Source organism: Sinohyriopsis cumingii, chromosome 9, assembly GCF_028554795.1.
Source record: "Sinohyriopsis cumingii isolate HCF-2022 chromosome 9, ASM2855479v2, whole genome shotgun sequence".
Lineage (NCBI taxonomy): Eukaryota > Metazoa > Mollusca > Bivalvia > Unionida > Unionidae > Sinohyriopsis > Sinohyriopsis cumingii.
In genome coordinates, this window is record NC_142969.1 from 52,246,250 (window position 1) to 52,266,274 (window position 20,025).

The window sequence follows — 20,025 nt, forward strand, 5'->3', positions numbered from 1 at the left end:
ATCCTTTCATTATATTTTTTCCAAATGTTAATTGTTAAGTGAATAAATTAAATAATCTTACTCTATTAAAACAAGTTTATTATTATTATTATTATTATTATTATTATTATTATTATTTTCAATTCAGTTTCCGGATATTTGTAGCTTCTTAGATTTAGCCGGTACATACATCCTGCTCTTCACACATTAGATGTTGCTAAGAGATCTCGGGCGTCGAAGGACCAAGAGGTTAGCGGAAGTTTATCCGTGTTTCGGAGCAACATTACATATTTCATAAAAGATATCAGTTTAGGTGTACACCGTTATTTTATAAGGACAAAATGTAATTTTTTCAAGACATTTGATGTTTGAGCTGTTCCAGAAACAACAGGAAAGATTCAGTTTCAGAAACAGGTAATGTAATAGCACACCTGCGCTTTTAAAATTGACATAAATACTGCGTACTGTGTTAATCGGAATTAAGGGGTGGGGCTATGTGTAAGAAAGGAGAACTAACTTTAATAAAAACCAAAATACTCCTCGTTCATTAATCTGTATGAAAATTAGCATCATGTTTGGTATCCAGGCTAGTACATGTATACCAATTTATTTCAATCAAAACGTGATATTTAAATTTTAAAAAATGGCGTCTCTGCTAGCAGACGACATCTTTCACGCCATAAAAGTTCAACATTATTTAATACTTTTTTAACATTGCTTTTCGTAAATATGTTACTCGAGACACTTTTATTAATTTATATTACTTCCTCCATCGAGTAACTATAGGAGATGGCCTAGAAATGGTTATTCAGGTCGTCTTCCTTAAACACGTCCTTTGAACATAGATACTTTGTTACAGACATTGGGACATTTACTGCTAGATTTGTATGTGTTATTGGAGGGAATCGGAAGTCTGAATATCAGTCACGTAATTTGTTACCGATTTTGGGACATTTACTGCTTGATTTGGGACATTTACTGCTAGATCAAGATATGTGGCATGATGGAGAAATATGATGTCAGCGTATAACTAGCTTTCTAAACTGATATTTTGTTGCAGTCTATAGTCTGATAATACAGACCCGTTTGTTTGTACCCTTCTACCAATTTAAATAATGGAAACCTTTAATGTGATAAAAAGTGCAAGGAACTTAGTCAGTTTATTCATTGAATAATAGTTTCTAACCTGAGTAGAGTGGCTCTAACACTGTCATCTTATGCGCGTTTAATGCTTAATGGAAGTTTTCAGTGTAATAGACTGATTATGCTCGGATCCATTTCCAGTTTCTGGATAAGTCCATTTTCAGCAAAGGGGTGTATTACGACTAAAGATGTACATACATAAGTCGTCTGCTTCCAATATTTACAATGTAAAATCAAGCAAATAAAAAATAATGAAAGCTAAAAATTTTGCTTTTCATGTGGATTTAACAAGCGATTTAATTTCTATGTTCATGTATGCAGAGGGATATAATTCCAAACTCTCAACATTATGTAATTTATGCAATTATTCAGCAGTTGCCGAACAGGATGAACTACATCATTATGTTGTCTGATGGAAATAAACTAGCCTATAGTGTACCCAATATGGCGCCATGTTAGTATGGAAAGTCAGTTAAGCATGAAATGGTGCAGGGGATGCCAGCATTATTGCCATTCTGGTCACAGTTGAGTTAGAAATTATAAATAAATGATTCATTTGACTTAGTTCTAATCACTCTTTATCACATTAAATGTTCGTGTTTTTGAAATCGGTAGTGGGGTACAAACAAAAGGGGATGTAGAGTCAGACTATAGATCTAGCTGTATAATTTGATCCAAATAGATTTAAACAATTTATCAAGATTTTTTTTATTATACTGACCCTCATTTACCTTGGCTTGCCTATTGCTGCAAATTATTTCAACATTTCATATACAGATTTCAGTTTACTTGCATACATATACACTGCTGTCGGGTATTTCTGCGTACCTAAGCTTTTCGTTTCCAATATTAAAAAAAAAACGCATGACGAATTCGAGCGATTGACAAAAATAAAATACAACAATGCTTACCGTTTGAAAAGATGCAATTGTCACCAGAATATTAATTTTGGACATAGGAGATACCACCCCACTGTTTTCCTGACTCGCGATATGTCGGCCTATTCTGCACATATCTTTGAAAAGATGTAATGTTTATTCATCTTGCTATTGGAATGAAATATATTACTTTGGACTGTTTCTGTCAGCAGTTCAGTCGAGTAATTAGGTCAGGTTTATAGCGAGTTTTACAAAATTAACGTAAAAATGTCAATAAATGCCAAGAGATATTAAAGGTCACCAGCCACATATATTCTACAAACGTGTGATATTATTATAGTTATAAACAAAACGCATTTGTTGTATATGCACACCATAAAAATGTGTAATTAGACTTAAAACTCTGCTTTATAAAATGAAAAAATTATTCAGCAATCTCTGTAAACAATCGGTATTTTCTGTGTGCTAAAACTGGATATGACATACATTTATCCCTTCTATTCAACCTAGCCATTCAAGTGCTTAATTTCCCCATTTAAATGTCTATGTGATATAGTGTACGATCGTGTTTTTGTAAGCAAATATGGTGCACTGTGTAGTGTATGAATGTAACCAAAAGAGAGATGATGGGAAAAAACGTTCTTTCTTTTTCCAAAAACCATGTTTACCGGAAAAAAAGTGTATTTAATCTGTGGGATCGAATAGGGGAGGGATGGGAAAGTTGTATCATTTATGCCGGATTATAGTAAATTTGGCCCAAAGACAATTCAGCCCAACTCGAGATACAATTCGGACAAACTTAACAATAGTTAGTACGTTCTGTTTCTTCTACAAAAAAGTAGATGATATGTAAGATAGGTTTTAGGAAGAAAAAAAAACTAAATTTAAACAAACTATTTTGATATTCTTTGAAAGAAAATAATTATACTTCGTAACGTACATATTTATGAGAGAAAACACAAACTGACATATCTTGCTTGTTCTAATTAAAATATTTATATACATTTTCTTTATGCTAACAAATATATGCATCTGCACAACGACATTCTCAATATAAGTATTCCAGCAAAATCTAGTGCGACGTGCACGCATACCGATATAAGACTGAACAGTAAATTAGTTTTCATTAGTTTCATCTAAAATATACCCTATCCATAGTTTATAGTGTTTAATTTTTCCACAACAAGAAGCATGTACTTTGTCTTGTAGGGATAAATGTACGTCATTTCCGGTTGCATCCTCTATAGGTGGGAAATCATAACTAAGGGGAAGTAACAGAGTTGTATACTTCTATTTCGAGTAATTATTATTTCTTCTCTGCCCTTGATAATTTTTTTATTTTTGTGTGCGAGTATAACTATTTTTAATCATGTAATGCAAATCTGAAATAAATAGGAAAATGTTGGAGTATGGTCAGTGACCTTTAAGCAAACTAAACCCATCTTGTAAAAAATGTTAGTAAAGTTCAACATTTTATGAAAAATAAGCTATTACGTGGAAGAGAAACAACAACAAATAGGATGTAATGTGTTTACAATGTCTTGTTGATGGGGAAAAAATTACTGCAGAATTTAGAAACAGACTATACGCTGGGGAATTTGTTGAGAATTTATGTTTTAGCGGCAAGTAGGCATGTTGGGTAGCAGACAATTTTGTATGTGTTGGACGGCTTCTTGCAAAATCGGAAACTTGGATTAAAATACAGTTTTGTTTTAAGGTACACATTTTCATCTTTTATATAATGTATTTATTTGTATGATTCTAAAAGATGCATTGTAAATCGAATTTGAGGGTTACAGGTTCAAGAAGGTTGTGGAGTGGGTCTTCACGTTGCCATTTAGAAATCATATTTTTATATGCATTTTGAGTCTAAATGTGGGATATATTTGTACACTTTATGAGTATCACTTTTCTTAATTAATGTACGATTCTTCTTTCTGGATACAAAATGGATTTTTGACCCAAATTAGCACGTGATCAAATGTTTACAGAAATGACATATTGTTGCGCAGAATTACCCGACGTGCAGAATAGGCCGACATGGTGGTATACTATGGCTCATACAGGTAATCATTTGACTAGTGGGCTTGTGAAGACCTGTTTGCTGCATCATTTTCATTTTTTGTATCATTAATCTGGAACAAACTGGCCGGGGTGCTAACCAGTTATTATGTAATTTTGAGAGAGTGACGTATGTATGGTGAAGTTATTTACATTTAAAACATGCACAATGGAGAGAATGTGGGCATACCTCCTTGCTACTTAAATGTAATGTGGCTGACATTTCTTTGGATATTGTACTTTTGGAAATTGTACATGATCCAAGCACACTGCTAACTAAAATGACTTTTCCCTTGTGCTAAAATGCAGCCTGAATTAGTCTAAAGTACACTATCAGCTATTAAAATAGGGAACATGAATTTTGCCAGACTAGTCAATACCAGCTTCTAAAGTGCACTGAATGATTTAACAAATATATGAAATGTAAAAAAAGTTATGGCCTCTTTTTTATACAATTTACCTCTGAATTTCAGTAAGTGAAATGACCAAGTGGAGCTAGCACTTTTTTGAGACTGGTGCACATCTGGAGTAAGGCCAAGCTGTATACTCTATAACCCATATTACACCCGTCAATCATACACCAAAATAAAGGGAATTAAAGGTTCATTGAACTATGCCTAAGACATACAAGGTCTTTTTTGAATAGTAAATCAGTGAGGAAAGTTGGGGAAATTCATTTTCTTTAAAATTCTAACCTTATGCAAAATATGAAACTGTAGAGCGCCACTTTACATATGTTTATACATGTATAATGAATGAGTACCATATATGTTTTTAATGGCTTAATGTGCTGGTAGTTGCATTAACTGAATTACCAAGGTTATATAATTCATTACAACTTTTCTGATATTCTTTTATCAATTGGAACAATGTTATTGAGTATGGAACTGGGACCAATTTGTTTCATTCCTTTGTTTTGCTGTCATTTGCCCTGAGTTGTCTGAAAGTAATAATCTGATTTTTCTGTACCAGTGGGTCCAGGTTGTCCTTTGTTGAAGTGTATGGGGCCAGTTTGAAATGCAGTTGAACCTTTGTGCTGAGAAGGTCAAGGTCTGAGCTACGTATGTGTTAAATCAGAGGATAGGTTTTTGCGGTTTAGTCAAAAATGAGTATTAATGTAAGCACAGGATGACAGTTTATATGCATATCTAGCTCTTAAAATAAAATATATAGTATTGTACCAATAGACTTTCATACAGTAGATGGGAAAGTTATTATCTATTTGATGTCATAGTGTAAATGCAAAGGGGGATAGTAAGAACTTCATTTGTATTTCTGATTTCGCCAATACATTGAGAGTGATGAAGTCAGAGGTAATACAAACAAACAGTTTGCTTTAGTCTTTCATGATACATCAGCATTGGAAGATTGTTTAGTGCCTGTACAATTTCAGTAATTACTCCATTGTTATTTTAAAATACCAATCTGCATTTGTTTATAATTTTGCGAGTGATAGTAAGTAAGATTTTATTTATAAATTTTTAATGTGGTTAATTCTTGCTGCCTGCAATGATATTTTTCAAAGTTGATTTCCTGTTTTTTCTACTTGTTCCATTTGAATTAAATAGGTTACCATGTAGTTATATAAGAAAATAAGTTCAAGGGCCCTCTGTGTGCATGTCAAAGAATAAATATCAGTGTTTTGATGAAAGGAAAACGTTCCTGAGTTTTGTTCCTTGAAGGATTCACCTCAGAGGTGGTATTCCAGTGTTGACTTTATGCTAATTAACATATAATGAACATTCCACACCTGTAGTTTGGTATGGCCCTGTACCAATAACAATGAACACAAGAAAGTATTACATGGAGATAATTGGTTATCATGCTGTATATATGTAAACACCTCAAGAACTGGTGTAATGGTTAAATGTTTGTCATCATTGTCAGCAATATAAGTTTTTAATAATCTGAATTTACTTGCCCAGCTAGGCTTTCACATCAGGAAAAAAATGTTGCCTGTCATTACTTTTTAGTTTTCCTATGCTCCCAGGCAATGTATTTTCCTTCCCCCTGCCTTAAAAGATGTTGCTCTTCATTGTTGGGGGCATCATCATTTGTTGTGGGTGAGAAGCAAAGATCCATAGTAAAACACAATATAAAGAGATTTGTCAGGCAAGGTTTGTGATGTCACTACCTATTGGATACCTGGGGAAGTAATTGACCTAATATACAATTGTTATTGTTCTGCTTTACATGTATATTATGTACAGTACATGATTTTTAGATCGATGTGAATATATAGACTAATAAAAAAAGACATTAACCAACAATAAGTTGTTCAAGTACAGTCTTAAAATCTAGTCACTGTTGCTATGTATTGCACAGGTATGACTCAGTGTGAAAAAAATTTATTATCAAATGACAGACAGAAACTTATCAAAGATTGACAAATGGAACAATTAAACTCCCAAAAGATATATATATATTCTGAACCAGACATATTGTTTAAAGCTAGATTGAATGATCCAGAATTCTTTCAGTTAGCAACCATTCTTAATAATAATAATGATTTCTAGAAGGAACAGTCTATTAAATAAGTTAATGATCACTGCTAATAATCACCTGCAACATGGTAGGCTAAGACTATGCTAAATTATTGACAGCATGAACAATATTTTGTTTCATTCATGTTTTTTTTTATCCATTTTTGAAATATAATTTTGCTGTGATATAAGCAACCCTCTTAAAAAATGGTAAGCAGAAGTGAAACTGAACTTTCTGACTTTCCTGGAAAGTTACAAGTATATGCTCTTAATATAAATAACAGAAAAGAATGAAGGACTACAAGCTTTTGTAAAATTTAACAAATAATTTATTTCCCTAGAAAACAAAGTGAAAATGAGACAAAAGAACTTACAGTATTGTAAATTAAATCCCAAAATAATCCAAGAATTACAGACACAAATCCTATTAATTTAAAGTTTTGAATATGATTCAGTAAAAGTCCCAAAGAAATCCAGAAACTGAAGGTGATGATATGTCTATTATAGCATTGATGTTTACAAAATCAAAAACCTAACCTGGATTACACTTAGAAAATTCCAAAACTTAGACACAAATAAACATATTTACTTCTTTTATTAATAATGATCCTGATATTAAGCTCACACAGACAGAGAATAATTTAGCTATGTATTTGTAGTTTACCTAAAATGAAATTCAGGTCAGGCAGAAATGAACTCAATTTTGGAAAAGGTCAAGTTCAGCATACAATGTTACATTACAGTGGCATGTAATGAAATAATAATTTTTTTTTAAAACTAACAAACAAACAAAAATATACATGACAGTTCCCCTCATAAAGAAAAAGAAAGATTTACACAGTAAAGCTTTCTATTTACTGTAAGTAAAATATGCATGTAATTTGTTTTTACATTAGATGAAATCTTATCAATGTCACAAAGTATACATGAAACAATATATTTCTATACATGTGAAAGTGCATCTGCTATAAAATTGTCTTTTCCCTTAATGTGCCTGATGTCAGTATTATATTCTTGCAATATCAAACTCCACCTCAATAATCTCAAGTTTTTTTTCTTTCATTTTGCTGATGAAAGTGAGGGGGTTGTGATTACTAAACACAATACTCAGAAAAAGGAGCTGAATTAATATGTGTAATATGAGTTGTCTGAGATTTTCTATTAACCTTATTTGAAGAGTGCCACCTATCAAATTATTTTGATTTTTCCCATGCAAATTCAACATAGGTCTGGATAGTTGACATTCTAGAATTTCTAAAACCTTATTGATAAGTCTCAGGTACCAGCTCATAACCCTTCAAAATATATTCCTTAGCCACATCATAATCAGAACTCTACTGTAGTGACAGTGAAATGTAAATATCACGAGCTTTGCCAATACAAGTAAGTACACATTGTAATAATAGAGTCCAATGCTCTCTTGGTCATTTCAAAATGAACAAAATATTGATCTATTTCTTTTTCCTGAAAAGGGGGTACTAGATATTTCTAAAGCATCAAAAGTGGGGAAGTGCTTTCCACTTGCCAGTTCTAATTCTTGTAATCTAAACTGAAATTCATTTTTTTCTTTTTCCCTTTGCATTTATTTGTCTTTCCTTTTTCCATTCTGCTGTTATCTCTCTCTCAATCTCTTTCTCTCTCTCTCTCTCTCTCTCTCTCTCTCTCTCTCTCTCTCTCTCTCATTTTGCATCTTCATCATTTCTACCTGAAACTGAACCTGTCTTAACTCTCATTAATTCCAACTTTGTTAGCTGTGATTCCATTTTTTTAATTTATAACCACTCCTGGGTAGGATTCAAAACAAAGTTCTCTACTTTAGATTTTATTGTAAAAAGCTTGTTGATTTCTCTAAAGATTTCTACAATGTGAATAATACATGGTATTTAGAAAACTTCAAGACAAAGTTAATCAGAATTTCAGAAACAAAGTTTCAGAAATATTTTAGCAAAATTCATATCCCAAGGATGAGTGCCCAAATTTCTGTTATGAGTCAATGTTCTTAAAATAAGTAACAGAAAAGAGTGAAAGACAATAAGCTTTTGTAAAATTTAACAAATATTTTATTTCCCTAGAACACAAAGTGAAAATGAGAAAAATGAACTACATTATTATGAATTAAGTACCAAAATAATCAAAGAATTACAGACATTAATCCTAGTAATTTGAAGTCCTGAAGGTGATGACATGTCTGTTATAGCTTATAGTGTTGATGTGTCAACATTCTGTTGTTGAATCACAGTAATATAATACAATGTTTGAATTCAGTATAAATTCTAGTGAATATCTTTATCCAAGAATTTTATCAGATCACTTCTGTATTTCCAGAGAAAATAATCACTTGAATTCAATAATTTGAAGAAAATGTTTCATCTCAGCTGGACACAACATAATACAACTTGAAAGTGCTAGATGTTTAAGAACAAATGACCAAGTCCTCACAATAACAAGATTATATAGTTCTCTACTTTACCTCAGGTCACAATTAGCATTTTCGAAAAAAAAAAATTACTTAATGAAAAATAGCCTAGAATGATCCTGATGTTTACAGAATCAAAAACATAACCTGGATTACACTTAGGAAATTCCAAAACTTAGACCCAAGTAAACATATTTACTTTTTCTATCAATAATGATCCTAATATTAAGCCCACATAATAATTTAGCTATGTATTAGTAGTTGACATAAAATGAAATTAAAAAAGGTCAATCAGGTCAAGCAGAAATGATCTCAGTTTTGGAAAAGGTCATGTCCAGCATACAAAGTTACAATACAATAGTATGTAAAATAACTTCTTTTTTTTAAATTAAAAAAAAACAATTACCTAAATTAAATATACAATACAGGGAAAAAGAAATGGCTGAAAGTTAGGACCTGCTTTGGTGTCCAGAAAAAGGGAGAGGGTCTGGCAAATAAACACAATCTAAAACTGATTTTGCAATAATGTTCAGTGTTTAGTAAAAGACACTAGTACATGATCTTGAGAAAAAAAAACTTCTTTTTTTTAAAATATACAATTTACTTTAAAAGAATTTTGAAAGTTGACAAAAAGTTCATTGTGGTGCCAGCAACTAGTTGATTTTCAGCTTAGCTGGCAATCTTATAACAAAAGTGCAAACCCAAAAATATGAATGTGATGGTATTTCTTCATAAGAATATAAAATTGTAAGTCTTGCTCTGAATGTTGATGGAATGATTCAGTTGTACCTATTTGTATTACCTGTCAACATGTTAAAACTCTTCAGTTCAAAATAATTAGTAGTTTCCCATGCTCAGTGCATAAATATCTTAAGAGTTTAAATTTTTGGCAAGATCACATAACCTTCATCAGCCATTGATATTGATCACATGATTTATAATGGACACATAAGACAAGGAGAATGGTGTAGATGGGTGGCAATTCAAGCCCCTCATATCTGTTTAGTGTTGTCCTCCACTGCTTCCATTGCAAGGAACTGAAGCAACCTTTTCTGTTGTACCTTTGGTTCAAAGTTGAAAATTCTAGAATTTCTGGGCAATACTATACAAAACTGCTGTTAATACTTATTATATTCATCATCTAATGATTATGTGGTTCTAATTATGTAGCTATCTAGTCATTACACCTTTTACATGATAAATGATTATACCTATTTTACCTGTTCTTGTTGTAAAGAAATAAACACAATTTTGATAATTTTTTTAATTACCATGTTCCTTTTAATATTAAATAAACACAATTTTGATAATTTCTTTTTATTTAAAGAATTATAACAAACAAGAATTCTAAAAATTTAAGTCCTATTACAAAAACTTTGATTAATAACAATTAGACCCTAGCTAAAATGTTTAATTGATTAATAATCAGTCATTTTTCAAATTACTGACTCATTTATGCTGTAACAAAGTTCTCTAATGCCTGTTATCTCATGTAAGTTCAATGATTCAGTCCATTCCATTATAACATTCATATGCCTGTGATCTCAGATAATTTGGTTGACTCAGTTTGTTCATTGTAACATTTGCTGATGCCTGGTATCTTGAGTAAATCAAATGACTTGATCAGTTCTACTGTAACATGTTCTCGATTGTGCCTGTTATCTAATGTATATAAGTCAAATGACTCAGTCATTTCCACTGTAAGATGTTCTTACATCTTTGATCTCAGATAATTCAGATGACTTGATCACTTTCACTGTGACATGTTCTTATGCAAGTTATCTGCAATAACTGGATTGACTATGTTGTTCATCCTTTGAGTCTGAAGAGACACTGACTGGTTTAGTTTCTGTGAGTACATGAGATTATTTGGTCTGCTTGATCAACAGAGGATGTGCTGCTTTTCTGAGATTGACATTGCTCATACTTCTGCATTGCCCATGCAGTTCTTCTCCATTCAAAATCTATAGCTCCAGTATGGATGAGACTCAGCCAGGTGAAACAGTCCTGCATGAGATCTTCCCAAGACTCAGGGTCAGTGTTGAAATCTTTCAAGGATGTCTTGATGGAATCTTTTGAAGCAGTTCTTCTGACCACCCTGCAATTGCTGTCCTTCCTTTGAGTTTGCAGTGGGTCTTCTTTATGGTTGCTCTTGTGATATCCTGGTGACATAACCTGACCATCTCAACTGTGATTTTAGCAGCAGAGTGGATGTATCATCACTACTGTATTGACTATATAATTGCAACTGTAATATGTTTTCATGGCTGTGGTCTCAGATGAAACGAATGACTCTATCGTGTCCACTATAACATGTTGTCATGTCTGTGATCTCAGGTAATTCAAATGGCTATCAGTTCCCTCTAAGATGTTCTCATGTTTATTATTGCATCTAACTGAAATGACTCTTTCAGTTCCAGTGTAACATTTCTCTGATCTCATTTTTGTTGTTGAGTTTAATTATAGTGGCGTGCTCACAATTGTGCATGTGCCACTTTTTTTCTGACTGCATCGCAGCCTGCTAGTTGTTCCTGAGGAAGGGAATGGTGCCACCTCCCCCAGGCTTTTATGGGTTCAGGGAACCCTGATAGTTTGGCCTCAATCTGTGGGTCCATAAAGGTCCCTTACAGTTGAATGGTTGGCTGTCATTAGTGGGAAGGAGAGCTCGGGAATGGTCCTGGTTGCTTCACATCGCTGGTTTCATGTTGCATTTGCCTGGTGTTTCTTGCGGGTTTTTTTGTTGTTGTTTTAAAATGTTCTAAAAAGGGGGGATGTTCTATGCTATTTATAGACGTTATTAGTAGAAATTATGTATGAAGAGAGATTTTCAAGGTTATTATGGTATTACTAGTTGAGGTGTTTAGGGTGTGCTTCCTACGTTATGTTATTTATAAGTTTTTAGATAATGCCTCTTTAAGTTATTTATTTATTAATGTTTTTAGAGATCGAATGTTATTTATACTTTATTTAGCAAGAGACCAGAGTCCTAGCCGATTACACGGTTCGTTAAGGACATCTATGACTGTAGTCCTAGCTGATTACTCGGTTCGTTAAGGACATCTAGGACATCTGATTTTTCGGTTTCCTTAGTTTTTGATAGGTGCTTTTTAAGTGAATTATTTATTAATATATTTATAAAATTGAATGATATGTTATGGGTATTTATGTGGGGGCTTCTAAATTTATTTAGCTAGTTACTGGGTCTTTTGGTTTTGTGGGGATAGTAATTATATTTTGTTCCTAAGTCCTGCTGAGTCTATGAATTCATTTATATTTTTATATGCTGATTGTTTATTTTTCTTAGAGTCCATAAGAAACTCTGGGTAACTTGAATAACTATTGGTTCCTCTTTATCATATTTTCATGTCTCTGATCTCAGGCAGATTGAATGACTGAAACATGTTCTCATAATGCCATATCATGAAAAATTATGGACCTAAAATATCGACTTAAACTCCTGAACTTGTTGAAGTTGTACTGTATATTGTTAATATTTCAGCAACATTTGTCATAGACTTGTTACATTTATAACTGACCAATGATAAGAATTGAGGTTTGACTTGAAGGTCTTAGAATTTGACAGTGTCTTTCGTATTTTGTTTTAATGCGATTGGCATTGTTAATACCAAGATGTGTAAGATCAAGACAAGCAAGTGATTTGAAATTTATGCTTCTGATTTTCAAGATAAAGAGAAAATTCATATCACTATACATTTGACATGTAAAAACAATATGTATTGAAGTTTTCTGACTTATAATCAGAATTGGAACCCTTGTCACTCATGAAAAAAAATGCTGATATGTTCTGACCTTTTGTCAATAACTATACTTTGAAAGAAAAGAAAACCAAATGCATGCTTACATTTTGCAAGCAAATAAAGTGCTAAGCCACAGAAATAATCATTTAGACATTTTCAGTGTTGAACCTTTAGCAAGCCCAGGGGACAGTTTCCCAACCTTAACTGCCCGTGTTCACTGAAGATTACAAATTCTAATATACTCATCATCACTGTGGGACAAAGATAGCTTAATCAAGGTCTAGTACTGCATTAAAACAGATAAAATCTTGCGTATTTGTTGTTTCATGTGTCGTTGGTCTGGTGATTGTGCAGTCAGTATGTCAATAATTGCTCATTAAAAAAGTTAAAGATGTATTGCTTTGTCAGAAGTTTCATAGCTTTGCCTAGATTGAAATCTGAAATGAACAAATGCTGTCATGCCAAATGAGCATAAATTTGTCAAGGTATTGATCCCTGAGTGGGCTGCCTTTAATAAATTTTGTTTCACTTTGAAGTAGAAGACTTTATTATGGATAGAGATGATGGTACATGCAGATTAATGTATCACTTGGAATTGTTTCATTTCAAATAATGCAGACAATGGATACAAATGTTGTGGAGTAAATACTGTACTTTATTATAGAAACTGGTCACATTACAAGAATCTTCCTGCACTTTTCTTTATTTAGGATTTTACCCTTAAATAATGAATGTTTAATTTTTATGCAAAGATCAATAAATTTGTTAGTAATAAATCTTGATCATAAATTTTAATTTCTCAATCCATTTTACAATCTATAATGAACATATCAAAGTACATGTAGTTACCTTGACTGACATTTCAATGCATTATAACTTAAAACTGAAAGCATCTGTAAATATTATGACATGGAGTATAATCACCTCGAAAAGAAAGGTCAAGGAAGACTGAGCCCAATTCTGATCTAGAAATAATAAAACTATTTTACAAATTTGCTGATATATTTTTTTGTTATAATCTTGTAAATTAAAAAAAGTTACCCAAAGGTTAGAAGAACTAGATCAAGATTTGATTTTTATTGCGGCATTCTCTTGATTGACATGGTTGCACACACACACACACACACACTGACACACGCACACATATATATATTTATATATATATATATATATATATATATATATATATATATATATATATATATATATAATGAACACATTATTTAAGTGGCTGCATAGATGAAGCCGAGATGCATCAGCTATGTTCACATCTTTTTGTATTGGTGCCTCTAAAATGCCTTTGTGTTCCTTATTACTTTCTAGAGCTGACTTTTATATACTTTTCTATCAGGTTCATCTCAATACCTATTGCAGAAAAACATCAATAAGTTGAAAACACTGGTTTAAGGTATGCCCTTAGTGTACTAAGAACCAAGAAATCCCCCCACCTCCCACCCACCCACCTGGCTTGGTATGCCACTGGCTGCTTATTCAATCAAGAACCAAACAAAATCTCTTCACTCTGCATTATTTTGATGACTGTCTAGTCTGAAATACCCATCTAATCTCACATTGTGTGCAGTCCATCCAGACACTTACACTCATCTGAAACATATTCTCATTATTCCCAGTGTTAAAACTGGTCTGATGGACAGCATTCTTTTGCATATCCAGGCCTAGTTACGGGAATGAATTGTCTCATGAACTTAGATACAATGTTATCATCAGCATGGCTGTAAAACTCACCTCTTTCAACTGCAAGAAAAAGAATTAATTGACAATATTTCTTTACCTTCAGTTATTTTCAATATGCTTTGTTTGTAATTCCACAATATTGTGTTGTTGTTTTTTGTAGTCGGGGACAATATTTATTCTGAGGTGAATTTTAGTGAGGAATCATAATCATATCCTTGTTATATGAGGGATTATGTTTATATGGCAATGCTTTATATTAAGGAACCATAATCATCTATTTTTTATGAGGTAGTATGTTTATATATATATATATATATATATATATATATATATATATATATATATATATATATTGCAGTGCCTTATAGAATGGAACCATAATCATGTCTACAATTTGTTTTATGAGGGATTATGTGTATATTGCAGTGCCTTATAGTTGGAACTATAATCATAGCCATGTTATATATGGGATCTTATTTAGATTGCATTGCACTATTGTGAAAAACCATAATGATATCCATGTTACATCAGAGACAGTGTTGTACTGCTCTAGATTCTTTTTATATGAGGGGCCATTAAATTTGTATTGAGGCTACAGTGATGGATCACTATTGTCAGAATTGTATCACGCCCCACTGCATGCTTTGAAAAAAGTGCAGGGATACTTTGCTACAGTTGTATTAATCTTATTTTTGAAGAGGGGAAACTTGAATACTCAAGTAGACATTTCATCAACCATTATGACAAAGCTTGCTTTTAATGCATTGAAAAGCATAAAATATACCTGGTAAGTTGTAGTTGGGGTAAAACAAATGATTTGGGCAATTTCCACTGAAGTAAAGCAGAAATTTAAGCATGTTCTGTGAAATTTAATATTAACGATACAATTAGACTGAATTATATTTTTATATTTTGTTCATTTAGAACTTTTCTCATGCATTCGGCACAACATGTGGTTGTGAGAAGAAATGTATCCATAAAGTCCTCAGATCCATAAATCTCCTTGGAGAATGTGTACATGTATGTTTATTTAGATTGAAAGTGTAGATCTTGAGACCTCCTCAGTGTAACTTGAATCAGTTTTAAAAAAGCATGTTATGCTTATCAGTAAATCTTGGATATGTGCATGTTACCTTCTATGCCCATACAGATCATGCACCCAAATTGAAATAGCACCAATCCAGATCACTGTTATATCATGTACAGGGATCACTAGAGTTAGACCCATGCTGTTAAGCATCAACTTATGATTTTCACGTAAAATAATGCTGGAGCTTAAGTTTCATTAAACACCTCAGACTGATAGTTTTGAATATCTATATTATTTCTATTGTGGTAATCATGCATTTTTAACTGAACTTTTGGCAGTCATCAGGGATTACAGTGCAGCCATAAATATCTTCAATCCTGCTCAGAGAAGAATCTAGCTTATTCTTTGATGAAATTTTGAGGACTGAGAAATTCCTGAAATTTGAGGAATTCCAGAGGTTTTTGTTTTAAGAATAAAAAATGTTTTCATGTACTTTTCAGTTTTTAAAACTATTGAGATATCTTGAATCCTCTGGAGAATCTGTGCTTATGAGAGTCACATTAATATTGCTTGCATTGGAACTATCATTATAAAGGAATATAATACAGCTAAATTTCAGAAGTTTTGAGTAATTTACTAAAAATGGGGCCTAGTCTGCTTTTTGCATTATTATGTTAAAGTGCAGATCCTAGATATTTTGTTTGTTTTCAGCTTAGTATGTGTTATTTTTAGGTGTGTATGGTTACTTGTAAATTCCATTAAAATTAATCTTGAAACTGAGCCATTCAGGAACTTGAATTCCTTTGGATTTAAGAACTTAACATCCTGGTTGACACTTATATACCCATGTTTACTAACCATCAAATAGTGCTGATCTGTATCTGCCATCACAGAATGTAGTGGTATATCAGGGTTGATGTTGCTTGTTCTTATGTTTAATCATAGATAACAAACTGCATGGATCTGGATCTGCTGGCATATTATACGATGGCATTTACAGATCTATGATGTTTACAGTTGGATATAACTTGTATGCTAGTATATGTGGTAATTTAACAGTTACCGGGGTAAAATCCCAGTACAGTAAAAGATGCATTTAATGGATTACTGCATTGGCTCAGAAGAAGCAGTTATGAATTTATTGATCCTCAGGTACACTTATATCAGTTCATTTTATCCTTGTTTTAAAACTAATCAATCTATTTTGTCTTCTGTGTTCATTCTGAATGGGGTTGAATTGAATAGGAGAAGGACATTGTCTAGTGTACTCACAAAATGTGAACATTCTAACTTTGGATAATGGAGGTATCAGTATACACTGTATGCCCTTAAATTTGATGTAGGGAAAATTGTGGAAAATTTGATCTCTTAGAAATGTAGGTTTGTTGTGGCATTTTTTTCTTATGGTGTCAAATGAAATTGTTATAGCATGGCTCTGATAATGCACATCTTGGCAGAAATTACTTGACAGAGAAAACAATTACATGTACATGTACTTTGAAACTCATAAATGCTTGATTATAATGGGCAATAATAAAGTAATTAAGAGAAATTGCCATCATATTTTCAGATGGACAGGTTGATTGATTTATCCTAGAGCTTTTGTTTGCACATTTGAGTTATGCACTGGGTAATTATATATTTACATGTGTATTAATAGATTACTGTGAATTAACTTGATTCAGTGAGTTTTTGGGCACTGGGTTAATATAAATTTGTATATCAGATTCCTGTAAAAGTGCATTTAGTTTTTGAGTACATTAGCACTGGGTAAAATATATGCATATATATATATTAACATGGAGTTAACATTCAGGTTATCATCTGTGATATTATTGATTGATTTTGTGTCAGACAAGTGCTTTTCCAGCCATATTTTTATAAGATCTCACTGCATAGATGTGCTTTGATAAGTTCCTAATTTGTTGATGAAGTACACAACTTATAATCTGTGATGTATAACATGTTTCTGCCAAGGCAGTACAGATATGTAATAGATTATGTCCGTAGCCACGTTCAGGATAAAGTTACATAATACGACCTATTCATATTCAGGACAAAATGAGCTAAGAAAAGAAAATTATAAAAATAATTAAGATTGTTTAGAGTTGCATCTTTATGATAGTAAAAAGGAACACAAATATAAATATCTGTTTTTAATTTGATCTGCAGTTTTGACACCGAAATTTTTCTTGTACCCATCTGACCCACAGTTCTGACACCATAGGGATTTTGACTCTTAATCTTGCACCCCTCGGGAACATTCTGCATATGTATATTTAATGGAGTGCTCTGAGCTCACATTTACTAGCTAGCTACATGAGCAGCACTGTATCCTATTGTGTTTAATAGGTTAATGAATGTGAATTTATTTATTATTTATTATTATTATTATTATTATTATTATTATTTATATGGAAAATGGAATTTAGTATTTTAACACCAAACATGTTAAAATAAACAGTAATTATTGCCATCTTCATATAATGTGCATTGTTATACTCTCCTTAAGAGGGCCTCAAGGGAGAATAGTCCTTGACTAATGAGTCACCCTCTATAAATAGAGCATTATTATTATTATTTGTTGAGTACAAGAGCAGTACTGATTGGTAAAATATGTACCTGTATATTTAATAGATTGCTGTGAATTCTCATTTATTTGTTGAGTATGTGAACAGCATCTGGTATATAAAATACATGTATATTTAATAGATTAATGTAAATTCACATTTGTATGTTGAGCACATCAGCAAATGAGCAGAACTAGGTAAACTAATTTACATGTATATTTAATAGATTAATGTAAATTCACATTTGCATGTTGAGCACATCAGCAAATGAGCAGAGCTAGGTAAACTAATTTACATGTATATTTAATAGATTAATGTAAATTCACATTTGTATGTTGAACACATCAGCAAATGAGCAGAACTAGGTAAACTAATTTACATGTATATTTAATAGATTAATGTAAATTCACATTTGCATGTTGAGCACATCAGCAAATGAGCAGAGCTAGGTAAACTAATTTACATGCATATTTAATAGATTACTGTGAATTCACATTTATTTCTTGAGTGTATGAAGAACACGATGCACACAACTAATCCCTGGCTTAACACGTTGGTTGTGTTCCCAAGAGTGGTTGTATAACTCGAAGTCACGAATCTCAATTTGTTTTGTTCTCTTTTAAGTTTCATTGAAAAATATGTAATTCAGTTAATTTTTATACCATTCAGTTTAGCTGTTTATGAATCCTAATTGTTGGGGGTTTGGACAAACAATTTCATTATGGTTTAGTCTTCACTAAAAAGATTAAATCAACAAAAATTCATATGAAATCACATCAGCGCAAAATTTATGCAGATTAAAATCACATATGTCAATGAATTAAGACCTGTATTATATTCTTGCTTATTTAATAGATTACTGTGAATTCACATTTATATGATGAGTACTGTTGAAGGTCTGGTAAAATGTATCCACCATGTTTATAGATTACTGAAAATGAACATGTTTCTTGAGTAAAATTTTATCGGAGCTTGATATTTCCACAGTAATTAGAGTTAAAAAACTTATGCAGTAAGGCTATTTCTGAAGACATAACCATGGATTTGTGTCAGTGAAAATGGAATATTTTGCTAAACCACAAAAATTGATGCCCATCAAAATAAATCAATGTATATATATATATATATATATATACATGGAGCTATACAATACATATATGTTTATAAGATTTGATGATGTATGAAATACATCAGGACAGACACCTCAGTCTTGTTTAAAGGAAAAAAATAATGTGAGGAAAGTGAAAACAGTTTTGATTTAGGTAAATGTTTTTAGTACATACATGCAATTCCTGATCTGAAAATAATCTCAACCTAAATATATGCCAATTAGACGATGCCAAGTACATACCATGTCAGCTTTTCATAAGGAATAATTACACAACTCAGTCCAGTATTTTGAACACTACAGTGACACTTAGAAGGGAGTTTGGAAGGATTCAGTCAAACCTCCCTTTGCAGATGGAACAGTACACTGTCAATAAAAAAGACAAACAGCAAAGTGAACATGCTTCTACTCAGAATCAGACCCACTTAGAGCAAAAAAAATAACCATGATCTACCTCTAGGAATATTGTATTTGCTGTTATGATATTATGGTACTATGTAGGGTTGAAGAATAAAATAGATGAATGGATGACAGCTGCTACCACATAAAAGACTCATATTTTTAAATCAGAATAAGAAGAACCAATACTTTCAGCAGCTTTGCGTATTTAACCCCGGCCACAAACAGCACAATTATATAGTCTCATGATAGGTTTGCCAGTAGATAATATGATAGACAGAGGGATGCTGTCAGTATACCTGGATGGATATACAGTAGAGTATCCTATCTGTCACAGTGACCATGTACAGTAATGAAGGAAGCAAATGGTAGATACATTTTATCTTTTACATGATGCACAGACTTAAAATTTTATTAAGTTTTTAAAATTGTTACATGTGATATGTTTCTTAGACAAGCATCATTATCCTTCAGATTGGATTAAATATAATTACTATTACTTATT

General features: G+C 32.1%; 1 protein-coding gene across 1 annotated transcript in view; it reads left to right on the forward strand.

Annotated features, from left to right (window-relative positions):
* The first annotated feature begins 256 nt into the window (after positions 1-256).
* LOC149791814 (transient receptor potential cation channel subfamily M member-like 2) overlaps positions 257-20,025 on the forward strand; it is a 172,903-nt gene continuing 153,134 nt past the window's right edge. Inside the window, exon 1 of the mRNA XM_089969476.1 lies at positions 257-393. The gene's annotated coding sequence lies outside the window, so the exon portion shown is untranslated. The remainder of the gene's footprint in view (positions 394-20,025) is intronic.